Source organism: Gossypium arboreum, chromosome 8 (assembly GCF_025698485.1).
Source record: "Gossypium arboreum isolate Shixiya-1 chromosome 8, ASM2569848v2, whole genome shotgun sequence".
NCBI lineage: Eukaryota > Viridiplantae > Streptophyta > Magnoliopsida > Malvales > Malvaceae > Gossypium > Gossypium arboreum.
The window spans coordinates 122533553-122540626 of record NC_069077.1 but is presented as its reverse complement, the minus strand read 5'-3'; the positions used below and the strand labels follow the sequence as shown (position 1 = coordinate 122540626).

The window sequence follows — 7074 nt, the reverse complement described above, 5'->3', positions numbered from 1 at the left end:
AATGTCAAAATTCACTATGCAAGTTTTGTGGAATGATGTCTCAATACAGAAACTTAGGCCAACTAAAGGGGTCTGTTAGGGATGTCCTTTGTTATCGTATCTTTTTGTCTTGTGCATAGAATGAGTTGTGCATAGTATTCGTGCTGCGATTAATAATGGCAAGTGGCACCCTATTTGGCTCTCTCGATTGGGTCCAGTTCTATCACACCTCTTTTTTCCAAATGATTTGGTCTTTTTCTATATAGCAAATATGCAACATGCTTGTCTACTTAAAGAAATATTAGAGCATTACTATGCTCTTTCTAGCCATCGAGTCAATGTTTTAAAGACTAATATTTTCTTCTTTAGTAGTGTTGATGATGCTTTAGTAGATTTGATCAATGGTCTTCTCAGATTTTAAAGGGTGCAAAATCTTAGGACTTACCTAGGAGTGCCTCTTTTTCATGAAAAGGTCACTACCAACACTTTGCAATTTGTAGTGGAAAAGGTTCGCAACAAGCTACAAAGTTGGGATGCCATTGATTTCTTCTTTAGTAGTGTTGATATGCTTTAGAATATTTGATTAATGGTCTTCTTGGATCTCAAAGAGTGTAGAATCTTGGGACTTGTCTGGGAGTGCCTCCTTTTCATGAAAAGACCACTAACAACACTTTGCAATTTTTGGTGGAAAAAGTCCACAATAAACTGCAAAGTTGGGATACCAGGCAATTATCTCTAGATAGTAGAGCTACTGTAGCACAATTATTCTTTTTGATTGTACCCATTTATTGCATGCAACCTCTGATGGTCCCTAAGGGACTTTATGAGGAGATAGAGTGTAACAGCCAGATTTTGGCCTAGTTGGAATAGTGATTTCGGGACCAAAAATCTGGAGTCAGAGAAATATTATTATTATTATTATTTTGGTGTTATAGCATGATTATATGAGTACATGAAAATTTTGGTGAATTAATTTTAGCGATTGTGAGCTCAATTACGAAAAAGGACTAAATCGCATAAAGGGTAAAAGTTTTGTTTTACTAGCTAGATGTGTTAAATAGCTAGAGAACCATAATTTGGAGTCTTTAAAGTGCAATTAGACCCTTTTAAAAGAGGTGGGTGGCCATAGGGGACAAAGAGAGTCATGTTGACTAGGTTAGGTGGACATTTGGTGACTTATTAGACTAAAATAAAAATAAAGAAAAGAAAGGCTATAGTGTCATCTTCTCCATTGATTTTTTCAGCAACTAAGGGGGTTTAAAGATCTAAAAATATCAGCCATTTGTATCTCTTGCAAGTAAGTCATTTAGAAGGTTATTCTTGATAGTTTTTGTATTTTTGGACCTCTTGTAGCATGAGCTTTCTAATAAGGAGACTATTTTGAAAAATGAATGAAATTCTAGGGTTTTGACATGAAATAATTTATGTTTTTAGCTGAAATTTTATGGAAGAAAATGAATCTTGGTTGTTAAATAAACAACTTTTGTGAAAGAGGTTTCACGAAAACACCTAAATCGGCTATTTTGTAAAGCTTGTAAAATAGGTGGTAATTGTGTGAAATGTTTCAAATTTTGATTTGCTATAGGTATAAAAATAGTTTGAATAGGCTTGGTTAATGAGGAAACACGATAAAAATTGATTTACAAGCCTAAGGGAAAAATCATAATTTTTGTAAAGTCTAAGGGCAAAACGATCATTTTACCGAATTGTGAATTGTACTATGTTTTTGTTAATGTGATGATTAAATGAATGAAATTTTATTATTATAGATCAAGAAATACACAATCCGGACCTAGACCGAGGAAAAGCCAAGCAAGCGGATTAAATACAATTAGTCGCCTACATTTTGTGTACCGAGGTAAGTTGTACGTAAATAATGTAACTTATCTGTATATATGCATTGTATAATTAATATGGCATAAATTGTGGACTATTGTTGTGAATGTGCATGATGAGAATTGACGTAGTAGAGACTCCCAGTTGAACCTTAGGAATAATTTGGATATCCATGCCATGACATTTGGGTGATGTGTGTGCTAGTGTAAGACTTATCTGGGACATGGCATCGGCATCGATAGATGAGAGCCAGTGTAAGACCTGTCTGGGATGCGACATATATGCAAGCCAGTGTAAGACCTGTCTAGGACATGACATCGGCTTGAGGCATGCCAGTGTAAGACCTGTCTGAGACATGACATCGACATATATAAGTAAGAGTCAGTGTAAGACCTGTCTGGGACATGGCATCGACTTAGATGTGAGAGCCAGTGTAAGACCATATTTGGAACATGGCGTCGGCATCGTACCCTACGTTTGAGACTTAGTGATTATCCTGTAGTATTCCAAATGGTTCAATGGGAAATTTACGGTTTATGTCAAAATGATAGCGCTTATGACCATATTGTAAGTGGTACAGGTACTTATATGAAATTGATGATATGTGAACTCTATTCTTGTTGCATGAATAGCGAGGAATGAACATGAGTAAGTTGTTTTATGAACATTTACTCTTTGTGTGAGTTATGATATATTGAGGGTATGATCACATGTGGTAACATGGTTGTTATTTGATATTTTACATACAACTTACTAAGCTTTATGCTTACCCTTTTCCTTTCCATTTTCTTGTAGTGCAGCCAAATTAGCCCATGGATCAAAGAACATCGGAGGCATCGCTCACACTATCACTCGAAGCTTTTGGTATAATTAGTTTTATTATCTTGAGTATGGCATGTATAGGGATTGAATCTTTTTGTTATGTGTCATATTGTTAAGTTAGCCAATTGTGTTGGCTTGGGATGAAAATCTTCTCTTTTTTTAGGCCATGGTCGATGGCTAATATTCATTATTGATAATTGTAAATGATGATGCTTCCATGGATGAACAAAATGTATGAATGATCAAATGCATGTTTAGTTTGTTAGAATGTCATGTTGCGGTTGATTTAGTCTTAAATTGCTGTGTGGATTGGAGATATTTGTTGTTGTGCAGGTTGGTGCAAGTAAGGGTGGCAAAAAGGGCTTGGTAGATAGCCTTGTATTTTTCCATACAGGTAGACACACGAGCATGTGTCTAGGTCGTGTGCGACACACGGTCAGCCCCATGGGCGTGTTGTCCTGTCGTGTGTCCCCTGCACCTTAAAATTTCAAGTCAGTATGCATGGTAGTAAACACACGGGTAGAGACATGACTGTGTGTCTCAGCCGTGTGGAAGACACGACCTCTGGGCATAGGCATGTGTCCAGGCTACCTGAAATTTGCACCTTAAATGTGGAATTAAATTTACCACACAGCCTAGCACACGGGCGTGTGCCTTGGCCGGGTGCCTTTAAATGGTTACTGACATCAAAAACATAATGTCAAGGTTATTGGACACAGGCTGAGACACGAGCATGTCATGGCCGTGTAGGGGACACAGGCCATGGACACGGGCATGTGCCAGGCTGTGTGAAAACCCTTGTAGGTTCAAATTAGGAATTAATTCCACACGGTTTAGGGACACGAGCGTGTCCTGATGTGTTTAGGCCTTGTGAACTGCACGGGCCTTCAACTCGACCATGTCAAGATGGCCACACGGGCGTGTTGCCCTTTCGCTATGGGCGTGTGCCCCTGTTTCAAGGGTCATTTTCTAGAGTTTTTTAAAGGACCCGGTTTGGTTTTGAATCGTCTTTAAAGCTTGTTTTAGGCCTTGTAGGCCCATAATAAGGAATTCTAGACAAGGTTTGAAAAGTTTTAAGTTTGATCAAGTTTTTTATGATTTGTAAATGTTGGAATGCATGTGTTTAAGTTTAGTAATGCCTCGTACTCAGTCCCGGCCTCAGACTCGGGTAAGGGGTGTTACATAGAGTGTATGGTTCTATAGTTTATTTGGGATTCTTAAAATGGTAGAAGGAAGATAACTTTAGTCAGTTGGAATCTATTTGTCAACCGCGTTCATGTGGCGGACTTAGTTTTATACAGATGAGGGTCAAAATAGTTTTTTTTTGTTGAAACTTAGCTATAATATAACGTCAATTTCCAATGCCTTATGAGTTATGTATTATGCTCGAAGTATGGTATAAAGGAGGATGTGCTTGAAAATATTTCACGAGCTGAATGTTCCTTTCTTTAGAGGGCCTTTTCTAAGGTCAGACCCCTACTTCGAGATAATTTAGCTTGGTTGGTGAGAAATAGAAATAGTATTTGGTGTTGGAGGGACTTTTGAGTTTCGAATGTAGGGCCATTGATCTAGAAAATTCCCTATCATGCTAATCTTGTCTCATATTTTTTACCTAATGAAATGGTGACAGAATATGGCTCTTGAAATTGCGATATATTTCATGTTTGGTTAACTAAAGATATTGTAAGGAGATTTGTTGACATTCCCCCACTTCATCCTACAGTTGGACTTGATAGGATTGCCTGACTTCTTTCCTCAATAGGTTCTTTTTCCATTAAAAGTGAGTATTGGATGTGATAAGTCGTAATTTATACATATTTTTATCCCATGCTTAGCATATTTTTGGATGAATTATCATCAGATTTGCGGAATTCGATGCTCCTAATCCTTTAATTTCATGTTTTATACTTAGCTGAGCATAGGAGAGTAAAAAGAGTGAGAAACGGGCCAAAAACGGAGAAAATGAGTCAACGTGGGAAATCAACATGGCCTGGACTTCCTCACATGGGTAGTTCACACGCCTGTGTCTATTTAATAGATTGCAACACGGCCTATGCCACACCACACGGTCGTGTCTATTTAGCATACTTTAAACACGACCTAAGCCACCTCACACGGGTGTGTCACACGGCTGTGTCCCTGTCGAGCCCAAGTCTAGTTCCACTCGGAAAAGGCCATTTTTGAGGGTTTTGAAGCATTCTAAAGTCTATATAAATACCCGAGGAGCCACCTAAGAGCAGGGAGTAGGAGGCAAGGAATTACTCAAAGAAAGCTGATTGATCCATCTCAGAAGCCTGATTCTCTTTCAAGACTAAAGATCTCCCTTCAATTTCCTTCAGGGGTTTTTGGGTTTTCTTTATGTTTTATTATTATTATTATTCTGAGATGTTTCCTTTTACACTTATGAACTAAGTTCCCTAAATACCTAAGGGGAATGAAACCTAAGATGGATCTTGTTATTATTTTTTAAATTATATGATAAATACTTGATTTGTTCTTAATTATGTGTTCTTAATTATTGTTTTAATATTCCAAGATATTGATTCAAGTTTTGATATGCTTATTCAGAGGAGCAAAAGTCCCTTTCTAAGAGTAGATCCAGCATAATTAAGCAGAGTTGATTGCAACCCTAGATATAGGGCGACATAAATCTATCAGATTAGGGTCAAACCTAATAAGGGAATCCATAGATCGAGTTAATGCAACACTAGGGGTTTTAATTAGAAATAGATTTCAATTAATCAACCTAGGGTTAGACATTGTTAGTCTCGAGAGAGATAATAATATAAATTAGGGATTTCTACGGATCAAGTCAAGTAACAAGTGAAGTCTAGGTGGATTTTTCCTTGGGTATTGTCCAAATCAATCAGTTTTCCCAAAAGTATCTCCCCAATTTCTTCCTGTGCATTCTTAGTTTAGTTAATTAGTCTAGATAAAGTAAATGCCCTTATATTTTAGGCTAGATAATAAAAAGAAAGTTAATACTAGTACTTTTAGTTCCCGTGGGTTCGACATACCGGTCTTGCTATAAACTATACTACTGTTCGATAGGTGCGCTTGCCTTCATCGTGATAATAGTTAGTTTTCAAGTACGATCAATCATAAATATAAAACTTATCACACATACATCAAGGTTTTGGCGCCGTTACCGGGAACTAAGATATTAGGAACGCTTAATTTTTATTACTTTAGCCATTTATTTTATTGCAATTTAAATTTTATTTTAGTTTTGTTAATTTTACTAAATTTTCTTTTGTTTCCTTCTGACAGGTTTTTTATAGTTTATGACTAGAAGAAACCCGTCAGGACCATTACTTTTTGACAGTGAGATTGAAAGCACAGCTCATAGAAATTGAAGAGAAATAAGGTGAAGCCTAAGACACATAGAGGAAGGACAAGAGGACGATATCCATAATACAACCGAGGAGATGGCTAAAAATCAGAATAATCAGCTTCCTCCTGTGGTTGCTGTAGATCTAATAAATCAGAATCCTACTCCTCGTACTATGTATGATTGTGCTAAACTTACTTTAACAGGAACCGAATCGAGTATAGTTAGACCTGCTATTGTGGCAAATAATTTTGAACTGAAACCTAACACGATTCAAATGATACAACGTTTGTTCAGTTTGATGGTTTGCAGGACAAGGATCCAAACACTCATTTGGAAAATTTTCTGGAGTTTTGCGACACTTTTAAGATCAATGGCGTTTCTGACGATGCCATACGCCTTCAGTTGTTCCCATTCTCATTGAGGAACAAAGCTAAACAATGGTTGAACTCGTTACCACGATGGTCAATCACTACTTCGGAACAAATGACCAAAAAATTTTTACTAAAATATTTTCCGCCGGCTAAAATGACTAAATTGAGAAATGATATCTCTTCTTTTGTGCAGATGGATCTAGAAACTCTTTATGATGCATGGGAGAGATACAAGGACTTATTACGAAGGTGCCTTCAACATGGGTTACCTCTATGGCTGTAGGTTCAGACTTTTTACAACAGTGTGAACCCCTCAACAAGGAAACTTATCGATGCAGCCGCCGTTGGAACTTTAAACAAAAAAACACTTGAAGAGGCTTACGAATTTATTGAAGAGATGTCATTGAATAACTATCAGTGGCAAGTCATGATAACAAAGCTGACAAAAAGCAGCTGGTGTTTTCAACCTCGACGCGGTTACTATGCTATCTAACCAGGTAGAACTTTTAAATAAAAAGATTGACGGTTTATATGGTTCTACTCAGGTACATCCAGTGATGAGGTGCAATGCCCATGGAGGAGGAGTGCACACAGAATATCAATCTTTCAACCCTAGCACCAAGGAGGAACAAGTTCAATATATGGGTAATAATAATTCTAGACATCAAAATTACCCATACAATAACACTTATAATGCAGGTTGGAGGAACCATCCCAACTTCTCGTGGGGTG

At 37.3% G+C, this 7074-nt stretch overlaps 1 non-coding gene across 1 annotated transcript; it reads right to left on the bottom strand.

The window, feature by feature from the left end:
• Positions 1–6502: 6502 nt before the first annotated feature.
• Positions 6503–6609, bottom strand: LOC128279918 (small nucleolar RNA R71). Its single transcript, XR_008270103.1, has one exon. It is a non-coding gene; the product is annotated as a small nucleolar RNA R71 (small nucleolar RNA).
• Positions 6610–7074: the final 465 nt, after the last annotated feature.